General features: G+C 45.2%; 2 long non-coding RNA genes across 2 annotated transcripts in view; one reads left to right on the top strand and one right to left on the bottom strand.

Annotated features, from left to right (window-relative positions):
• Positions 1–2,925: 2,925 nt before the first annotated feature.
• Positions 2,926–8,314, bottom strand: LOC126499950 (uncharacterized). The gene is made up of 4 exons (XR_007591214.1): positions 8,154–8,314; positions 6,198–6,344; positions 5,797–5,872; positions 2,926–4,346 (listed from the first exon to the last, which is right to left on the bottom strand). It is a non-coding gene; the product is annotated as an uncharacterized lncRNA (long non-coding RNA).
• Positions 8,315–9,022: 708 nt separating this feature from the next.
• The window catches only part of LOC126500051 (uncharacterized), an 18,399-nt gene continuing 4,690 nt past the window's right edge, over positions 9,023–22,731 (top strand). The window contains exon 1 of the long non-coding RNA XR_007591235.1: positions 9,023–9,043. This is a non-coding gene — a long non-coding RNA (uncharacterized lncRNA). The remainder of the gene's footprint in view (positions 9,044–22,731) is intronic.

Genomic DNA, 22,731 nt, shown 5'->3' with positions numbered 1-22,731 from the left:
AGATCACAATGGCGGCACAGCCCAGAAAGCCGACATTTTAAAACAGCCAGTTTTTTCCTGCTGCCGAGTCAGGACAATTTCTTTGCAGCATGCAACCCAGAAACAGCAAAAAGCTGTCTTAAATTCTCTCTCTCTCCTTTTTAAGCCCTCTCAGGTTTTTAAGTGGATTTAGCCCATCACGTCTGGGCACCATCTGTTGAAATAGGAGCGGATGCTGTGCCCCACGATGGGCGGCCAATCCTTCACTACACAGTGAGTCAAGTCTACCTTGGGTTACATGAGACTATCTACAAATACAATTTTAGCCAGGCAGTAGTGGTGCATGCCTTTTATGCCAGCACGCAGGAAGCAGAGGCAGGCAGATCTCTATGAGTTCAAGGCCACCCTGATCGACCACAGAGCAAGTTCCAGGACAGCCAAGGCTACACAGTGAAACCCTGTCTCAAAAAAAAAAAAAAAAAAAAAAAAAAAAGCCACCCAAATAATAATAATAATTAATAATATAATTTTCAAAAAGGAGAGAAAGAGAAAAAGTAAAAATAATAGAATCCCAATGGTATTCTTCATAGAAAAGGAAAAAAAAATTCAAAATTTGTATGGACCCACAAAAGACTCCAGGTTGCTAAAGCAATTCTAATTAGAAAGAACACAGACTGCATAAATTCTTTCCAGCTATCCAGTTGTTATGGTTAGCCCTAGGTGTCGACAACCAAGGGTCATCACCTGAGAAGAGAATCTTAATAAGGGACTGCTAGGTCTGTCAGGAATTAGGCTGATTATATTTATTAGCTGAAGTGAGAAGACTCACCTCCTTCAGGTGGCACCAGACAGGGGCTCCTGAGCTGTCTAGGTGTCTAGTGTGGAAAGTGAACTGAACACAAACATGCATGCGTCTCAACCGTGAACAGGATGTCTCCCAGTCAGCTCAAGCCCCTGCTGCTGTGACTTACCCGTAACCTGGGACTGTGAGAGAAGTACCTTCTCCCCTAAGTTGCTTTTATGAGAGTACAATAACACAGCAACAGGAAACAAAACTAACATACTGTCTGACGGGAACATCTAGAATATTCAAAAAAGTTAAAATTAAACATCAAAAAAGAATCCTTCATAAATGGGCACATGGCTTGAGCAGATAGTCTCACAAGAAGTAAAAGCGGCCTCCAGATAGATGAATAAGCTGCCAAGGAATTGTAGAACAAAGTGACATTGAGATTGTACCTTACCCTAGTCACAATGGCTGTCAACAGGGGAAAATACTGTCAAATGGGCTGAAAATATAATTTGGAGGTAGAGCCTAGCATGCATGGGGCCCTAGGTTCATATCCCAGCATGGGAAAATATACTGTCAAGGAGGCAAAGTCTTTTACATAGCTGGCAAGGATGTAGTTAGCACGGATTACTCGAAAATCTAAAAATAGAACTACCACACGCCAGCTGTGCCACTCTTGAGTTTCTATCTAAAGAGCTCTACATCAGCTCGTCTTAGCTGCGGTTATTATTGTTATGGTGAAACACCATGACCAAAAGCATCTTAGGGAGGAAAGGGATTATTTGGCTTGAGTGACAGTCCGTTGAGGGAAGCCAAGGAAGGAACTCAAACTTTGCAGGAACCTGGAGGCAGGAGCTGATAAAGAGGCCATGGAGGGGTGCTGCTTACTGGCTTGCTCCTCATGACTAGATTAGCCTGCTTTATTATATCACCCAGTGCCACATGTCAGGGCTGGCACCACCTACAAAATGGGCTGGGTCCTCCCACATCAATCACTAATTAAGAAAATGCTCTAGAGATTTGCCTATACCTATAGCCCCATTTTATGGAGGCATTTTCTCGATTGAGGTTCCTTACTCTCATATGGCTTTAGCTTGGGTCAAGTTGACATAAAACTAGCCATCATATCAACATACCACAGAGACACCTGTGCACCAGTATTTAATGCTTCACTATTCACAATGGCCAATAGGTGGAACCAAAGTAGGTATTTATCAACACATACATAAAGAATGTGAGACACACACAGACATACACAATAGAGTTTTATTTAGTCACAAAGAATAGCGATATTTGCCAGGTGGTGGTGCATGCCTTTAATCCCAGCACTCAGGACACAGAGGCAGGCAGATCTCTGAGTTATAGGCCATCCTGGTCTACAGAGTGAGTACCAGGACAGCCAGGGCTAAAAAGACAAACCCTGTATCTAGAGAGAGAGAGAGGAGAGAGAGAGAGAGAGAGAGAGAGAGAGAGAGAGAGAGAGAGAGGTGTAATAGTATTATACTAGGTGTGTGCACTTAAAACGGGGATGCAGAAGGATCACCTGAAGATCACCAAAGAGCTACATAGTAAGTTTTAGACCAGTCATGGCTATATAGAGAGACCCTGTCTATCTAAACAAAAATAAAAGTGGGGAAAAAAAGTGAAATTGGGTAATTATCAGAAAAGTAGATGGAAATGGAAATTACCCTGCTAAATGAAGTAAGCCAGAAAGACAAACATGACATGCTTTCTCTCACGTGTGGATTCTAAATATAAATACATACTTACATCTAAAACCATGCACTTGAGAGGACCCATAGAGTCAGATCTCTGTAAGTTCCAGGCCAGCCAAAGGCTACATAGTGAGATCCCATGACATGAAACTGGAAGGTGTGCTATTGCGAGGGCGTCTAACAGAAGGGAAGGTAGAGGGTGGGTCGTGGGGGGTGAATACGAGCACAGTACACATTATGACTGTGTTTTGATGTCACAACGAGGGACTGGAGATGAAGCTCAATTGGTAGAATGTTTGCCTTAAAAGCAAAAGCCCTGGATTTGATTCCTGCCACTTAACAGGCTGGGCGTGGTGGCACACACCTGTCATTCCACCACCGGAAGGTTGAGGCAGAAGAATCATTAGTTCAAGGTTATCCCTTGCTGTATACCAAGTTTGAGGCTATCCTGTAATTCCTGAGACTACACACACACACACACACACACACACACACACACACACACACAAAGAGGGGGAAGGGAGGGAGGGAGGGAGGGAGGGAGGGAGGGAGAGAGAGAGGGAGGAAGGGAGAGAGAGAATACACACACACAAAGTCATCATCATAAAACTTATTTTTATATATTATTAAAAACAGACAGAGAGGAGAGGGAAAGCCTTTCCTCAGAACAAACGTTAGAATTGGGTTACCAAAGTGACAGGTAACCCAATAAATAAACGGACAAAATAGAGACATTTCAGAAAAGAGAAAATCCAAGTTGATAAAGACAAAATGAAAAAGCTACTTCCTACTAATTAGGTGCAATAATCTAAACGAAAACTGTCCCCAGTGGACTTGTGGCATCTGAGCAGTTGGTGCTGTCTGGGAAGGTGCAGGAGCTCCAGCCCTGCCGGAGGAAGTTACTGCTGGGGGCGGGCCTTGAGAGTTTGCTTCCTCACTTCCAGTTTGCTCTCTCTGCTCTGTGCTTGGGGTTGACATGTGGCCCCTCAGCTTCCTGTTCCAACCACTATGCTTCCCTACCTGACAAACCCTTACCTCGCTGGAGCCCTACGTCCAAACAAACTCTTCCTTCTAGATGTCACTGTGGTAATGCTGTTTATTACAGTGACAGGAAGGGAAATACAAATTCATTCACTACACACCCTAAAATTACTAAGATGGTTTAGGTTTTAGGGTTTTTTTTTTTCACTTTATTTTTCCAGACAGGGTTTCTCTGTGTACACCTATCTGTCCCTGAACTTACTCTGTGGACCAGGCTGACCTCAAATTCAGAGATCCTCCTGCCTCTGCCTCCCCAGTGCTGGGATTACAGGCATGCACCACCATTACTGGTTTGTGTTGTTTTTAGGACAGACTCTCACAGTGTACCTCTAGCTGGCCTGGAACTCACCTTTTCCGTTGTGAGAAATAACAGACTGCACAAAGGGCACAAACTTCTAACAACACACAAATAACAATGCATTATAGTGGAACCACCCGTGGGACCCAGCACACATCCAAAACGCTGCCCATGCGTCAGTAGCCCTACAAGGCCCCTGCTGGTCAGGCCCTCCTCCCTGCCCTTCCCTGGTCAGTCACCTGGTTCCTTATATTAGAAAGATGTTCCTGCTTTGGGGGTCAGTCTTCTTTCACTCAGTACAAAACATTCAAGGTTCAGCCACAGGGGTGTAGTTACTTTTGTCCTTCGTTGTTACCATTGCACAACACGCTGTTTTATGGGCATCCTGTCATTTATATGTCCTTTCTCCCACGGAACACACAAGGGAAGCTGCTGTAGTTGACACCTACTTCCAGGTTCACACAGATGCCTTCTTCTGTGGATGGATCTGCTTTCAGAACTGACAGGGCTGTGCATGCTTTATCTAGACAGTGGTAAAACAAGCCAGAATTCTGTCACGCTCTCAGCAGTACTGAATCAACCAACAGATAGCAGGTTTTACCTAGAATAGCCAAGGGTTTTAAATGGAGAGGATTTGGAATTTCCCAGCAAACGACTGTGGCATCTGAGGTGATGGAAATGTTAGTTATTCTGACCGGATTGTTACTCACTAGGCTGTGCTACCACGCCTCTCCACAAGCCTGTCCAGTTACTATGTGCAAATTAAAGTTAAAAGACACTCAAATCACCATGCTGGGCGATGGTGGCGCACGCCTTTAATCCCAGCACTCGGGAGGCAGAGGCAGGCGGATCTCTGTGAGTTCGAAACCAGCCTGGTCTACAGAGCTAGTGCCAGGACAGGCTCCAAAGCCACAGAGAAACCCTGTCTCAAAAAAAAAAAAAAACAAAAAAAACAAAAAAAAAAAAAAAGACACTCAAATCTTGTGGTACTGGTGTGTGCATTTAACTCCATCATGTGGGAGGCAGCAGAAAGAAGTTCAGCCTGGGCTAGGTAGTAAGACAGTCTCAACTAGGAGGAGGGGGAGAATTAATTGATGAGTGGAAAGGAAAAGACAGGAGGTTGTGAAAGGCTAGCTTTCCGAATTATTGAGGCCAGGCCTGTAGGGGGAGACTACTCAAGTAGGGCTCGCCACGACAGAAGAAGCCCCCTGATCATTTCCACACATAGATAAGAGGGGGAGAAGATAGAGAGTTTAGGGGTGAAACTAGAAGAGAAAAAAGCTGAAATAATTAAGCTCACTAATAACCCACAGCCCAAAATCAAAAGAATTTTGATCCCCCCTTAGTCTAGGCAAACCCCTTCCTCCTATATTTAATTCCTAGTTCTGTACCCAATTCCTAGCTTTGCAGAGCAGGCTGACCTTGAACTTGTGACCTCCTGCTTTCCGACTTCGAAAACTACAGCCCACAGCGCCTACCACACCTAGCACCTCCAGTTCTGCTTTGGTTTGAATTTTCTTCCTGGGTGTGGTCTTTGGAATGTAATTGGCTCCCAGAATCTCATGGGGAAGATCACTATTAGGAGGCGTGGCTTTGTGGAAGTGAGTGTGGCCTTGTTGCAGGAAATGTGTCACTGTGGGGGCAGGCTTTGGGGTTTCCCATGCTCAGGACACCACCCTGTATGACGACTCCCTATTGCCTGCAAGATGTAGGACTCCCAGTGCCCCTGCAGTACCACATCTGCCTGCATGCCACCTCACTCCCTGCCATGATGACGATAGTCTACTGGAACCCTGAAACTGTAAGGGAGCCCCTTCGGTTAAATATTTTCCTTCATTAGAGTTGCCGTGGTCACAGTGTCTCTTCACAGCAATAGAAACTCTAACATGGACAGTGAGGGTGCTTACTAACTGCCATTTTGACAGCACCTAAAATCACCCAGGAAGATAATAAAAAGCACATCGGAGACCAACCTCTGAGCACATCTGTGAAGTTTGCAGGCTGGACTGATTGAGGTGGGATCATCCTAACTGTGGCTTGGGTCCTAGACTGAATGAAGTGGAGAAAGCAAAATTAGCACCAGCGCTCATCTCTCACCGCTTCCTGAGTGCGGACGCAATGTGACCAGACACCTCACGCCTTCCACACTTTTAGCTAAGGGCCACTGCAACTCTTTTTCTCTTCCTCGATAGGGTTTCTCTGTGTTACAGCCCTGACTATCCTGGAACTCACTCTGTGGACTGGACTGGCCTTGAACTCACAGAGATCTCCCTTTTTCTGCCTCCTGAGTGCTGGGATTAAAGGCATGAGCGGGTACCACCACCTGGTGACAGCAACTCTTACAAAGGAAAATATTTCACTAGGACTGGCTTACAATCCAGATGTAGAACATCTGTTATCGGTATGGTGGGAAGCACGGTGGCAGGCAGGCAGATGTGGAGCTTGAAGGGCAGCGGAGAGTGCCACATCTGGATCGACAGGCCACATCTGGATCGACAGGCAGTAGGAAGAGAAGGCGGCACTGGAGTGGAAGAAAAATGAGGGGGAGGAAACAGCAAAGGTGAAGGGGATGGGTCTTTTCGCTTCCAAACCAAACTTTTAAAAACTATGTTGGGGACTGGAGCAATGGTTCAGGGGTTAAACAGCTGTTGTTCTTCCTGAGAATCCTGGTTCAGTTCTCAGCACCCACATCAGTGGCTCATGCTTGCCTGTAACTCTTGCTCCGGGAGGTCTTGTGCCCTGCTCTGGCCTCTGAAGGCCATGTGCAAATGCATGTGCACAATCGCACCCTCAGATACACATGCACACACATGATTAAAAATATAGGGGCGAGGGTGATAGCTCTTCTGTTAAGAGTACTGGCTGAGGGGCTGGCAAGATGTCTCAGTGGTTAAGAGCACTGACTGCTCTTCCAGAGGTCCTGAGTTCAATTCCCAGCAACTACATGGTGGCTCACAGACATCTGTAATGAGATCTGGTGCCCCCTTCTGGTGTGCAAGCATACACGGAAGGAATGTTGTATACATAATAAATAAATCTTTGGAAAAAAAAAGAGTACTGGCTGATCTTCCAGAAGAACTCGGTTTAAATCTCAGCACCGATGTGGCTCTTGATTGTATGACCAATTCTGGGATCTTTCAGCCTCCGGGGCACTAGGCATAGACATGGTGCACAGGCATAAATAAAGGCAAAACACCGATACATATCATCATTGTCATATAAATAAGTATAATTTTAAAACTTTTCCTCTCAAGCTGGGCAGTGGTAGCACATCCCTTTATCCCAGCACTCGAGAGGCAGAGGCAGGTGGATCTCTGTGAGTTTGAGGCCAGCCTGGTCTACAGAGAGAGTGCCAGGTCAGGCTCCAAAGCTACACAAAGAAACCCTGTCTCGAAAAACCAAAAAAAAAAAAAAATTCCTCTCCTGCCTTTCCCAGTCCAGCTGGACAGAGCACATTTAACTTCTGTCCTTGCCTATTCCACAAAGCCAACATGGCTCCAGGACCCCAGAGAGAACTGAAATAAGCGGTGAGCTTCTTGATGGCCCTACATTCCTACATAGTTAGATCCAAGAACCTGATCAGGAAGAATTGTCCTCAGCAGACCATGACAGTCTCAGGGAGCAGAGAAGAAAGAAACCAGAATTCAGGAAGTCTGAGAAGGTAGAGTCAGAATCCCAAAGAGGAAGAAGCTACGCAAAAAAGGGAACTTCGGACACCAGAGAGATGGCCCAGTGGTTAAGGGCACTTGTTCTTTTTTTTTTTTTTTTTTTTTGAGGCAAGGTTTCTCTGTGTAACAGTCCTAGCTATCCCGGAACTAGCTCTTGTAGACCAGGCTGGCCTCGAAGTCACAGAGATCCACTTGTCTCTACCTCTCTTTAATCCCGAGTGGTGGGATTAAAGGCATGTGCCATCACCGCCTGACCACTTGTTCTTGCAAAAAAAAGGATTCAGGTCCCAGAACCCACATGGTGGGTCATAAACATCTGTAACTCCAACTGCAGAGAATCTGCAGCTTCCTTCTTACCTCCTCAGACAACAGAAACACAGGTAGTGCACATACATACATGCAAGCAAAACTCTCACACAGAAGATTTAAAAAAAAAAAACTATCTTTAATTCTTTTTTCTTTGTTTTTTGAGACATGCGCCACCATTCCTAGCACTGCAGCTCTATTGTGCCCTGCATTTTCCCCCCTGAAGGTGGTTAATAATTGCTAACTTGACAGCACCTAAAAGCACCCAGGAAATAATAAAGCCAGCTAAGAGACTACTGCAGCCCAAGAGGCCCGCTCCCAGGGCTGATCCTTATGACTCCCAGCAGGAGACTGACCTCCAGTGAAGTTCCCAGACAGAGCTGAGGTCTGACCTGTGGGCACGTCCTTGAAGTCTGCACACTGGACTGAGAAGGGAAGACTCATCCTAACTGTGGCCTGGGTCCTAGACTGAATGAAGTGGAGGAAGCAATATTAGCACCAGCGCTCATCTCTCACCACTTCCTGAGTGTGGATGCAATGTGACCAGACACCTCACGCCTTCCCCGACATGATGGATGCAGCTGCAAACTATGAGACAAGACGAAACCTTGCTTCCTTGAGTTGCTTTTGTGAGGAATGTTGTCACAGCAACCAGAAAAGTAGCACACTGAGTCACTCTCTGCTGTAGTTACCTTGGATTCCGTGAGCAACGAGGACTCATGGATAAAAGTGTTTATGACAAGGGACCAAAACCTCCAAACATCAGTGAGCGCTGCAGGACAGATCCCCACCCACTCCACCAGGACAGTAGCCATGACAGCCAGATTGCAGCTTCTCCAGAGCTTATCGCTCCCCCCCCCCCCCCCCCCCCCCCCCCCCCCCCCCCCCCCCCCCCCCCCCCGCTGCCCTGCCAGGTACCTACAGCATTAATTTCAACATTCCTTCCGGAACCAGAAAGGAAGTGACCCCAGAGAGTCTCAGCAATCGCGGGGTCTATTGTCTGTGCATATCCCACCTGCCTCGCTTTGCCTTACCTTAAAGCTCCCAAAGTTCCTAAGAACCCCTCGAGGACAGATGTCAGGTCACTGAGTCCCTTTATCTGTTCTTCCCAGTGTGGACACCCCACCTCCTTTCTGTATCCTTCTGTGTCCTTCACCACGCCTCATTTCTTTGTGTGTTAGGGTGGCTAGCTGTGCCTAGTCTGTGGAGACTAGCCGAGTCAGAGCGCTTCTACCCTAAAAGTCTGGTAAGAGAGCTAAATTATACCTTCAGTAAAGGTTGCTCCCTTCATAGCCAAAGAAAAACCAAAAGAGACGTCAAAACAGGCAAGCCAAACCGTAAGTAGCTTAACTGACGGCCAAGAAAGGGAAAGATTCTGGTCGCTGTCATTTACACAAGCAGCATCAGAGAAAAGCTTCCAGTGAAGCTAGGAAACAGAAAACTAAAGTGTTTAAACGGGGGGGGGGGGGGGGGGGGGGGGGGGGGGGGGCGGGGCGGGGATTAGCTAATAAAAAGAAATGAGAGCCGGGCGGTAGTGGCGAGAAACCCTGTCTCGAAAATGAGAACCAGGTGGTGGCGCATGCCTTAATTCCAGTCCACACAGTGTAGCCAGAGCCACAGTGGGAATAGAGAACACTGCCTCAAAAGAAGATAAGATAGTTCAATAGTGAAAGAAACGGCTGAAAATGGAAAATATTAATAAGTAAATATACAAACATTTCAAACTTCAGGAAAAACAAAATTTTTTGGTAGGGGTATTTTTGAAAGGGTTTCATCTTTGTCTAGAACCACGAGAACAAATTTTTCCACCAGTGTGGTATCTTGTTACCACAGTCCTGAGAAACAGGCATATCCCTCAAGGTGGTAGATCGGGTGGGCTGGACCAGTGGGTCTTTCCAGTGTGGAAGCTGGGAAAGCACCTTTATTAACTGGCCAGCAAACTACACTGGGTGTTTGGGACCCAAGTGCCGCTTCTGGGCCTTTCTCAGGGTGAGATTTTTAAACACAAACCCCACCTCTGGGTGGACACACCTCAGTTAGCAAGAACACTTAGCCAGAGGCAGAACTACAGAAGCCAAAAAGCAAGGCTAGTGCATCTAGAGACTTTCCCAGAATTGTGCACTTTGATGGATTAAGTCTTTGTTCTAGTTTTAGCAGCTAGCACTGTCAAAGTGCTGGATTCCAAGGCCTGACTGATGCTTTCATCATTGTGTTGGTTTTGCTAAGGTCTGGGGGCCTACTAGTTACAAGTGCTGGGATTACAGGCATATACCGCCACAGGCAATCAAAACCAGGACCTTGGACTGGCTAGATGACACTCCACCAACTGAGCTTCGTACTAGCCCTTTTTGTTTGTCTCACCTTGCAGCCCAGGTTGGCCTGGAACTCACCATTCAGACCAGGCTTGTTTCCAATTTCCCACAATCCTCTGGTATTAGCCTCTCTAGGGCTAGGGTTATTGGCATACACTACCATGTCAAGAACGAAAGTTACTTTACTGTGAAAACCTTGTAAAAGCCTAGAAGGGGACAGGTGACCAAATCCAGCATCAGGATCACCGTGCTGGCTGATCTTGAGTGTCAACATGTCTATATTTGGAGTCAACTAAAACCCAAACTGATGGTATACCTGTTGGATATTTTCTTGATCAGATCATTTGAGGTGAGAAGACCCACCTTAAATATGGGCCACACTTTTTCTGGTGGGTAGCCCACATAAAAGGACATGGAAGAAGGAAGCCTTTGCTTTTTTGCCTGCTTGATCTCACTCTTGGTGGCAAGCTCATCTATCCTGTAGCTGAGGCATTCCTGTGCTAGTATTAGAACCCATTTCTTCAGGATTCCAATGTAGATTAAAGACGAAGACCAGCAGCTTTATAGGAATCCTCCAGGGCTCTAACACTAGATTGGGACTTCAGTCTCGTGGACTAAACAGCTAGGGGATTCATGAAAGCTTAAAGGAAATTCGGTATTCTGAATGGGACCCCAGATCAGAAAGAAGACTTGAGGAAAATCAGAATAACTTAGATTAATTGAAGTACACCAATATCAGTTTATTGCTATTTAGAAAAATGTGACATACTAGCATAAGGTTAGTTTCTGTTTGTTGGTTTTGGAGAGGATTATTTATGGTTTTTCAACAGGGTTTTGTATACCCTAAGCTGGCCTCAAACACTGTGTAGTTGAGAATGATCTTGAACTTCTGACCTTCCTGCCTTAGCCTCCCACCAAACTGAGATTTTAGATTAAAGACCTGAGCCACCACGCCTGAATAGCCTAAGGTTAATATCCAGGCAGAGTAGCACGTACCCATAATTCCAGCATTTGGGAAGTTAAAGCAGGAGGTCGCAAGTTCAAGACTGGCCTTGACAGCAGATAGAGTTCTAGGCCAGCAGGAGACACATAGTTAAACCCCATCTCAAAACACAATAATTAGTAGGATTTTGAATGGTGTTTGGTACCTCTCTGAACGGTCTCCAGTCTTTACACAGATCTATACCTGATCCAAGAAAGTAAATGTTTTTTATAATTTGGGTGGTCATGCTAGGGACATGTGTGACAGAAAGTATTCTGCCCTAGCCTGGTGGTAGTGGCACACACCTTTAATCCCAGCACTCAGAGGCAGTGGCTCGTGGATCTCTGTGTTCAAGGCCAGTCTGGTCTACATCTACGGAGTTGGTTGTGAAGCTTAACCTGAGAAAATGGGCCACTACACCTCCATGTCAATGCTGTGGCCATTGGGGATGGGACACTTCTCATCTGCTGAACCTTCCTTTCCTTGTGACAGGAATGTTTCCTATGTGACAGCCTCACTAGGTGACCACGGAGAAAGAGGTTAAAAGTCCCTGTTCTCTGGAGGCAGTCTGCAGTGGCATCAGTTAGCTACAATGTGAGACCTTAAAGGCAGACACCAAAATGATATTGCTGGTGACGATGTCCTCAATAGAAGAACTCTGACTGGACAAACAGAAGCTTGTTATTGTATAAACAGAAACCTGAACTCAGCGAACCTCTCCTAAGGCAGGTTTCTGTTTAAGAGGAAGCCACTACTTCCCTTATCTGCCCCAATTGTCAACTACCTCTGGCAACAGCCTCTAGTTCCCCGTTAACTCAAACAGCCAGTGCTAACTCCCAGACTGTCCTAGCTGCTCCTCTCCTGCTGCTGCTCTCTGTCCCCTTAAAACTGACAAGGTGACAAGACTCTTCTAGCCACCCACTGTCCTCTCAGCCAACAAGTTGGGTTCCCCCAAATAAACTTTCCTTCCTACACATGGAGAGGTCTAGTTTGGTAGTTTCACTAAAGCCTAGATCACAGTGTGGAACCGAGGACTTGACCTTCAGAGTGGTCTACAGGGACCTGACTGGGGCCTCGTTGAGCAGCTGCCCCTTTGCAGGGTCACCACAGCCTAAGCTCTAAAGATCACTTTTGCAAATTCTGTTCCCTTTGCCTGCACCTGGCCCACCTCTGGCCCCAGGCTGAGTATATGAGCATATGGGGAAACCAGAATTTGGGGGGATTTTTCTTAATACTGAGAACCAAACCCAAAAGGGGAAAAAGGCAGTTTGGGCTGGGCACGACGGTGGCTCATGCTTGTAATCCAGACACATGAGAAACAGAGGTGAGGGAATCACCCCAAGTTTTAGCCCAGCATGGGCTCAGCAAGGTCCAGGACAAGTAGGGCGACATAATGAGAACCAAGAAAGAAATGGGAATGGGGCAGGAAGAATGGGAGAGGGAAGGGAAGAAGGAGAGAGAGAAAGAGAGAGAGAGAGAGAGAGAGAGAGAGAGAGAGAGAGAGAGAGAGAGAGAGAGAGAGCAACAATCTGGAAAGGCAGTGCAAACAGCCCTCAGGAAAATGCAAAAATGGTTGTGGCTATGCATTGCAATTCTAATGACTTTTTATCCTTGTACTGTTATTTCCCTTACATTATAGCTGTGGAAACAGAGGCACAAAGAGCTTTAATAACCTACCCAAGCCAAGGGTGGCGACATACACCTTTAGTTTCATCTCTCAGGGGACAGTCAGGAGGATCTTGTGGGTCAACCTGGTCTACATTGAGAATTCCAGGCCTGCCAGAGCTACATAGGAGATTCTGTCCTTTAAAAAAACACATTCCAAAACCAAACTGCAAATTAATAGCTTTTCTTGGGGTCTGAACCCCAGCCAGCTGGCCTCAGACTCTAGCATCAGCAGCATACTGAAGGAAGCCAAATTGTAATAGAAGATTTCACGACAGCTTGTGAAATAAAGGGTAGAGGGAAGCTAGGGGGGTTCTTGTGTAAGCCATAATAAATTATCCCAACACCATTTCATGCTCATGTACAGGAAACACAGAATTAGGGATGAAAAATGATGGGCTGTATCCGGGCTTGGTGCTTTGCCTGTTGGAGGCAGAGTCAGGAGAACAGCTACAAGTGTAAGGCTACATAAACAACCTGGCTAGTCTAGGCTAAGGGGTAAGACCGTGTCTCCAAAAATAGAGTAACGTGGGGCTGGAAAAATGACTTAGCTGTTAAGAGCACTAGCTGTTCCTCCAGAGAACCTAGGTTCAATTCCCAGCACCTACATGGCTGCTCACAACTGCCTTGTTCCAGGGGACCTGACACCCCCTTCTGGCCTCAGCTCCAGGCACATGCATAATACACAGACACATGTACAAGCTCCCAATCCAGATCTTCTTTAGTAGTTATTCACAAATGCATCCATACAATGCACACACACACACACACACACACACACACACACACACACACACCAGATTCCTCTAGGAAACTGTACCTAATACATGCCCATCTTCCCCTAAAAAGAGCAATTCTGATTTCAGTCCAGAGAGACCCATTTCAAACTCTGACCTCCATTACTGTAAGATAATAAGGATATATTGTTTAAAGCCATTAGCTTTATGGTGTTTTCTGAAAGCGGCAACAAAAACTAATATGGCCTCTGTAAACCGTAGTTTTCTCATTAACGCAGTGGAGAAATTCAATTGAACTTAGCGCAGGAGCTTTTGCTGACTTAAGGAGAAAATGGTGTAAATCCTAAAGTGAAAGTCCATTCCCTAGTCAGATGCACAATACAGGCTGGAAAATAGAGTCTAAACAACTGAGAAGGGGAACCAAAGTGGATGGTGAAAATATTGGGAGGCTGGAGAGATGGTTTAGTGGTTGAGAGTACTTAGCGCTCTTGCGGGGTCCTGGATTTGAGTTCCAGCATCCTCATGGTGGTGGCTCACAGCCATGTGTGACTCCAGCTCTAGGGGATCTGATGCCCTCTTCTGATTCCTAAGGACACCAGGCATGCATGTGGTGCACATACATACATACATACATACATACATACATACATACAGGCAAAACACACATGAAATAAAATGGATAAATCCTTAAAAAATAAAATATATGTTAAGTGAATTCTAGTTAAGGGATGGGATGTTAGGATGGCAAAGAGTTATCCCTTTGCCACTTCCACCTTGCTGTGGCATGATGCCTGAGAAAAAGACTTAACCAAAAGAATCAAAATGCCACCCTCCTCCTACAGTGCTTCATGCCCCCAAACACTTCCTTTCCCAAATAAGACATGGCCTCTTCACTTATCCACAAGCCAGCCATAGCCTCGCCTTGGTATTCGTTCATGGTTTCTATCCATCCATCCATCCATCCATCCATCCATCCATCCATCCACTCATTCATCTTCTTCATGCTCCTGCAGGAGGTGATCCTCAGGAAGGTCAGTGCAATCATCCAAAGGAGAGGTTGTGCAGAGTGGTGTACCCTCTGAGCCGAACAACTGCCATCTTTGGGTGTTCAGCAGTGCCCATTTGCTAACAACCATCCTTGCTGAGCTGATTGACTGTTTACACCCCTTCATAGAGGAGTGGGGAGAATCATAAGACCCTTACCTGGTATTCAGAAACTCCCTAATTGCACACGGCTTGTGGGTAGGGCTGGTGTATAGGCCAGGGAAGACTAGGGAGGGATTCTAAAACTGTGCAACTTCGGGGAAGCTACGGGAAGACTATGCTGCCTAGGAAGACAACTATGCAGCTATAGAACGACTATGCAACTATGGGAAGCCCTCATTCCTTCTGGGAAAAGGTTCTAGTGAGGCCTTTTGAGCCAGGAGCACTCACACTCCCTAGGTTACCCCTCATCTCTGCTCTGGAAGGAAGCCTACTGAACTCATTGGTTCCCCAGAGTGAAGTGTGGTGGGATTGTGCTTCTGTTTGTCCTTGGTGCCTCCTCAGGAGGGGGAGGGGAAGATATTGTTTTCGTCTTCTGCTGGGAAGGAACTTGAGCAATAGAAGTGGACAGTGACTTGAAATGGGGGGGGGGGCGGTACCAGAAGTGATGAGAACAGCTCAGCTAGACAAAGAGGTCTGAGCCAGAGACAGTTTCTCACTGCCTTGCCACCCGTAGTACCCGCGTTCTGTTCAGAGGCTGCCACTTGGGTTGAAGTCTGGATTCTTGGCTGCCCCACAGAAAAGGCTTTCAGGAAAGCCAGTGGGAAGCAGAGCTGGAGTTGTTTTTTTTTTTTTTTTTTTTTTTTTTTTTTTTTTTTTTGAGAAGCAATTTAACACGGCTTAAGCACATGGGTTAACCTAGAGGCACTTAAGAGGAAAGCACACACCCAGGATTGTGGGCATGGACCGCTCCAAAGAGCCTGTTTCCCTTAAGTGTCTTTACAATAGCCATACAGATTCTGATAGCATCCAGAGTGACATCTCAGAGGAGTTAGTAAGGAATTTGAATTGCATTACGTCATGTGCAGACGCACACATGTCACGGGATACACGTGTGGAGGACAGAACCAGCTTTAAGGAGTCAGTTCCCCTGCCTGGGGGTTCTGGGGATGGAACTCATCATCATACATGGACAGCACTCTCATCCATCCACTGAGCCATCCTGCTGGCCCCAGTGGGGAATTTAAGTGAGATCATCGGGTGGGTCTTAGAGTGGAATACATTTTAGCTCTACGTCCCATGGCTCGTGTGGGGAGTTAAGTCATACTTTTGCTATTAAAAAAAAAGTTTATGTTGTGTGAGATTACCAGAAAATTTCAGGTTCAGGTCTGTAGATTATTTTTCTTTTTACTCTTTGGGGACCCACCACCAGGTCCCAAATAAATACATGAAGACTAATTCTTACTTATGAATGCTTGGCCTTAGCTTGACTTGTGTCTAGTAGCATTTCTAACTTAACTTTATTCCATTTCCCTTTACGTTTTGCATCTGGGCTTTTTTACCTCTCTTTATAAATCTTGTTTTCCTTCTTACTCCATGGCTGTGTGGCTGGGCGGCTGATCTGTGGCATCCTCCTCTCCTCCTCCTAATTCTTTTTTCTATTTATCCTTGCTGCCGACCAGCCCTGCCTATTTCTCTCTCCTACCTAACTATTGACTGTTCTGTTCTTTATTAGTTGTTTTAGACAGGAAAAGTAGCACAGCTTTACAGAGCTAAAAAGAAAAAAATACAACATAAAAGAATGCAACACATCTTTGCATCATTAAGCAAATATTCCACAGTTGAAATGACTGTAACACATCTTCAACTATATTCCACAAAACAGGCCTGGGAGAGAGTACGTTTGTACCCAAAGGTCAGTACTTGGGCCTTAAGCATGGTTCATCACTATTTTATCATGCTTATCTGAAAACAAAAGTGTCTCTATGTAGGTGATTGTGCCAGGAAATTTGATTAACTGTGCTGAAATTCTGGACTTTCGGCTGGCAAGAGTCTTCAACCAATACGTCATCCAAGACTCTGGAATGATGGGTACTCGTTTCTCATGTCCCCTTAGTTTTCCTATTCTGCTGTCCTGCCTCAGGAGGATCGTGATGTCAAGGAGTTAGCCTGAGCTACACAGTGAGACTTTGTCATCTAATATTTTAGTTTGTTTGTTTGTTCTTTGAGACAGGGTTTCTCAGTGCAGCCCTGGCTGTCCTGGAACTCACTCTGTAGATCAGACTGGCCTCCAACTCACAGAGATCCGCCTGCCTCTGCCTCTTGAGTGCTGGGATTAAAGGTGTGCTATTTTTTTTTCTTTTGCTGATTATTTGACTTGTGTCTCTGGACATATTCTACCTACCCTCTTATTGGTGTTGATTGGTTGGTTGGAGACAGGGCCTAGGCTGACCTGAACCTCAGTAGTCTCCTGAGTAGCAGACTACAGCATGAAGCGCTACACTCAGCTCATCTGACCCCTTTAATCTACCTCGTCATCTTTTTCTTCTACGTATTTCATTTTTTAAAGTTTAAGTTTTAGTAAAGATTTTTATTTTATTGTATTCGAAACTATGTGCATATATGTGTGTCAGTGTGTAGGTATGAGCACCTGAATGTGTCCTTAGAGGCACCCGACACTTGCGCTTTGAACCTAATTCAGTTCCTCATGCTGCAGGAGCAATACACACTTGAACAACTACAGAATCTCTCCAGCCCTTGTTCAGTGTTTGAGGTTGTTATTGTTACTTTATTTGTGCATGTGCACACACATATACTGCAGAACATGGGTGAAGGTCAGAGGACAGTACATAAAAATTGTTTCTCTCCTTCTACCATGTGGATGCAAGGGACCAAATTCAGATCATCAGGCTTGGTAGCAAATACCTTTACCTGCTGAGCCAGCCTTATGGACCCTATTTCTGGTTTTTGTTTGTTTGCTTGCTTTTGTTTTTTTAGGCAGCTCCTATAGTTCAAGCAAGCTTTGAACTTACTAAGCCAAAGATAACCTTGAACCCATCCTCAGGCCTGGTTCTCCTCCCACAGGGCTGGAACTAAAAGCAAAGACTCCCACAACCAGATGTAGCAATTTTATTTATTAGCAATTTTTTGTTTCGTTTTGAGACAGCTCAAATTCACTATGTAGTGGAAGATAACCCTGGACTCCTGATCTTCCTCATTCTCAGCCTCCCGGGTGATGGAAGCCCGGGCATATACCATTAAGCCCAGTTTGAAACCAATTTTAGGTTCAAAACAGAATTAAGCTAAAAGTACAGCACTCCCACTTGTCACATGACCCCTACCGTAGACAACCTCTCCCCATCAGCATCCTCTCCACAATGGTACATGACAATCAGTGAGCCTCTGTTAGCATCATTATCTCCCAAGGCCCACAGTTAGATTAGACGTCAGTCGTCAGTCTTCTGTTGACCTTAAGGATTTGGCAAACACGTAGATACACATCTTTCATCATTGCATCCCATGGAATAGCTTCACTATCTAAAAGTCCTATCTTCCTCAATCCATTCCTCTCCAACTTGTGTTACTACTTGTTTTGTTTCCAACTTCACACATCCAGGGTCATCTGGGAAGAGGAACTTCGGCTGGGAAAAGGCCCCCATTATTAGATTGGTCTATAGTTTCTGTGGGGCATTGTCTTTATTAATGATTAATATAGGAGAGCCAAGCCTACTGTGGATGATGCCACCTCTGGGCAGGTGGTCCTAGATGCTATAAGAAAACAAACTGAGAAAGCCATGGCAGGGACAAGCCAGTAAGAGGCTCTCCTACAGGTTCCTGTCATGGGTTCCTGCCCTGACTTCCTTTGATGATGGACTATGATGTGGCAGGGTAAGTTAAATGAGCCTTTTCCTCCCCAGTAGCTTTTGACCATGGTGACCACTGATCTTTTCTCTCCCTCTATAGTCCTGTAGATCCATATAGAATGTAACCTCTTCATTCAGACTTCTTTCACTTAGCACTTTACATCACCGTTTTCTCTGTCTTTTCATTGGCTTTTAGTATTAAGTAGCTGAGAATACAGCATGTGCCATCACACCCAGCTGTTTGATTTTTCTTTTTGAAGACCAGTCATATCTTTCTCTATAAAGGCTATATCTCCCAAAAATATTGCACAGAAATCCCAAACTCTAGGAGGCTGAGAATATAGCCAAGTGGCAGAGTGAATACCCTGTATGCATAAGGCGCTAGGTTCAATTCCCAACCTGAAAACAACAGCCAACTTTCATTTTGTCCATGTCCTCATCAATGTTTGCGTTGTTGTTTCTTTTTACTTAGAATTGCATAGGGTTGGTTTAAGACAAATAAAACCCATTACCCCAGATCAAACAACACAGACTTCAACTTTGAAGTTCCTGTGTGTGTGTGTGTGTGTGTGTGTGTGTGTGTGTGTGTGTACATGTCCAGCCAAGTGAAATGGAGGGAGGGCAAGAGCAGTGGTGGTGAGGTGGTAGATATTATTGCTGGAGTGTTTGAAGCAGAGTCTTGCTATGTAGCCCTACTTGGCCCAGTGTGTCCTACAAAGACCAGGCTGGCCTCAAATTTATGGGTGATCCTTCTGCCTCTCACATGCTTGGAGTCATGCCAGACCAAGCTCTTCACTTTAAAAAGTGTTTATTTGGCCAGGTAGTGGTGATGCATGCCTTTAATTTCAGCACTCAGGAGACAGAGACAGGAGGATCTCCATGAGTTCAAGGCCAGCCTGGTCTACAAAGTGAGTTCTAGGATAGGCTCCAAAGCTGCAGAGAAATCCTGTCTTGAAAAAACAAAAAAAAATTAATTTATTTTATGTTTATGTATGTGTACCTGAGTTATATCTGTGTAAGATATAAATACAATGCCCACAGTGGCCAGAAGAAGACACCAGATCTCCTGGAACTGGAGTTACTACTGTTCGTGAGCCACCATGTGGGTGCTGGAATTAAACCTCCATCCTGTCAAGAGCAGCCAGTGCTTTTAACTGCTGGAACATTACTCTAGTCCTCTTTGTTTTTTGGCAGACATTTTAAATCATTCCACTTGAGACTGTTCAGAGGTGAGCTTGAATTGAGTAGGTAGTTTCATAGACATAGAAGAGTAAAGTATGTTTCCCCAAAGCTTCTAGAAGCTCGGGTCCAAAGAATTTTAAAAAATAGATCCATGATTATTGCTGGGTAGTGGTGGCACATGCCTTTAATCCCAGCATTTGGGGAGGCAGAGGCAGGTGGATCTCTGAGTTCGAGGCCAACCTGGTCTACAGAGCAAATTCTAGGATATGCTCCAAGCTACAAACACTGTCTCAAAAAACTACCCCCCCCCAAAAAAAAACAAAACAAATAAAAGTGTAGGTTTCCACACCCAACTAAGAAAATTAAATGCTTTGCGAGGTGGTAGTAAGTAGCTCACACCTTTAATCCCAGAATTCAGGAGGCAGTGACAGGTAAATATCTATGAGTTTGAGGCCAGCTTGGTCTACAAGAGCTAGTTCCAGGACAGCCAGAGCTGTTACACAAAGAAACTGTCTCAAAAAAAAATTTTTTTTTGAGTTTAGTGTAATAGAGCCTACCCGTAAACCCAGCAATTGGAAGGTGGAAACAGGAACATCAGAGTTCAAGGCCAGCCTGGGCTATATAAGGCCCTGCCTCAAAACTCCAGAATGTCTCTAAAGCCCGTGCTCATGCTCTCGGGTGTGTCGCTCTGTCTGGGTATTTTTCACTCACTCGCTCTTCATGCTTAAAATCTATTTTAAAATATCTTCAGGGGTCTGGAAAGGTGGCTCCGTAGTTAAGGGCATGTTCTGCTCCAGCAAAGCTCAGTTCCCAGAGCCCGTGTTGACCATCCACCTGTTACTTCAGATCCAAGGCATTGCACACCCTCTGACCTCCCTGGATACCTGTACGCATACAGATACCCACACATAGACACATACACCTAATTAAAAATACTAAAAATGGATCTTAGGCATGGATGGTGTACTCCTTTAATCGCAGCACTCGGGAAACAGAGGCAGGGGAATCTCTATAAGTTCCATACCTGCCTGGTCTATAGAGCGAGTTCCCTGGCAACCGGGGCTATGCAGAGAAATCCTGTCTTGAAAGAAAAATCTTTAGTAAACCCCAACTCTGTTTCAAACAAAACAAAACAAAAACTCATCTAATAAATAAGATGTAAAATAGAAATTCATACCCACCTATTCTCACTAGCTCATTTCTACATATGTCCCATGAGTGGGGGTCACACCCAGCCCCCCAAAAGCTCCCCACCCTCGTTCAGTGCTGGGCTGACGGGTATGCACCACTGCACCCTAAAGTTTTTTGTAGATTCTGGTCATTCATTCCTTCTTATAATAGATTCATGTGTTTTTTTCCAAGTTTCTATAAACTGAAAACGTAGTCCCAGTTTCTCGAACATCACTGTAGGCTGGCTACTCCGGGAAGTTGACTTGAGTTACATTTGTGTGTAGATAATGCACTAAGGAGCTCAGACACCTACGTAAGCCGCGAGATAAGCAGGATTAAGTTGAAAGCAAGGCTAGGCTGTGATGTAGTTGCAAAAGAGGCCTCAGCAGGCCCTCAGGGACCTCTAAAGCTAGAGCAGCCTTTCAGAACTGGTCCAAACTGAGGCAAAGGCAACACTCATTTATACCCATGAAGTAACCAGAGATTGAAGGCAATCCATCTCTGGGAGGGAGGTGGCTTGCACTTGGCAAAGTAGAAAGTGGGCGCTGGTCTCCAAAGAGGAACTTAGAGTGTTAGGATGACAAACATTCACCACAATCAGCAAGCCTCTAGACTCCTGTTTCTGAATTCAAAAACACACATATTTTCACGGGCTGGGATCTATTTCGATACTTAAAGAGAATGTTAAAGTTTGCATTGCTCAATTGCTCTGTTCACTTGCATTGGAAATCTTTCCCTTGCTTGTTGGGTTTCTTGTAAGCTTTATTATTTTAACAAATATTTATTATTTTTAACTACAAATGTTGGAGGTCTATGGGGGTGGGGGGACTATGCACGTGAACATGTGAGTACAGATGCCCACTGAGGCAAAAGGCAAACTCCACCTGAAGCTGGAGTCACAAGTAATTGTCAGCCACCCAGTGTGGGTGCTGGGAATTGAACTCGGGTCCTTTGGAAGAGCAGCAAGCTTTCTTAATCACTGTGCCACCTTTCTAGCCCCTTTTTGTTAATTTTTAAAACAGTAAAACAGTATTTTTTATTTGTGGTGTGTGTGTGTGTGTGAGAGAGAGAGAGAGAGAGAGAAGAGAGAGGGGGGGGGTTGGGGGAAAGATGGGTTTGCCACACTGTGTGTGTGAAGGACAGAGGACAACTCTGTGAAATTAGTTCTCCACTTTCACCATGGTGTGGGTGTCGGTGTCCATCTCAGGCTGCAAGGCTCCTGCCTCTACCCACAGAGCCATTTTGCTGACTGTTTTCTTTTCTATTTCATGGTTTTTAGATTTATTTATTTATTTTATTTTTTATGTGTAAAAGTGTTTTTGCTTGAATATTTGTGCACCACATTCATGTTTGGTGCCACAAATGTCAGAAGAGGGCATTGGATCCCCTGGAACTGAAGTTACATATGCCTGTGAGCCACTGTTCCTGTGAGCCACTGTTCCTGTGAGCCACCGTTCTGTGAGCCACTGTGTGGATGCCAGGTCCTTGGCAGTAGCAACAGGTACTCTTAACCACGGAGCCACTTCTCCAGCCCCAAGTTTTTGTTTTTCTTTTCTCTCTCTTTCTTTCTTTCTTTCTTTCTTTCTTTCTTTCTTTCTTTCTTTCTTTCTTTCTTTCTTTCTTTCTTTCCTGGAAAGGCTCCAAAGCTACAGAGAAACACAGTTTCAAAAAACAAACAGACGGGAAAGAAAGGTGGCTCACCACTGCCTGGGACTCCCCACACTCATATGCATGGACTCACAAATGAACACACACCACACACACACAAGAGTTAAAATAAAAATAAATCTTAAAAAGTGGTCAAATATACTTGACACTTATAAAAAATTTGCAAAAGAGAGAAGCTAAATAAGAAGGAGAACCCAAAGAAAAACATATAGGCATCCTCCTGAATATTAACCTTCATCAGGCGATGAAAGGAGACAGAAACAGAGACCCACATTGGAGCACCGGACTGAAATCTCAAGGTCCAAATCAGGAGCAGAAGGAGAGAGAGCACGAGCAAGGAACTCAGGACCGCGAGGGATGCACCCACACAC

This window comes from Alexandromys fortis, unplaced genomic scaffold, assembly GCF_014885135.2.
Source record: "Alexandromys fortis isolate MF-2015 unplaced genomic scaffold, M_Fortis_MF-2015_v1.1 scaffold_36, whole genome shotgun sequence".
NCBI classification, from domain to species: Eukaryota; Metazoa; Chordata; class Mammalia; order Rodentia; family Cricetidae; genus Alexandromys; species Alexandromys fortis.
This window is presented reverse-complemented; position numbering and strand designations above follow the sequence as displayed.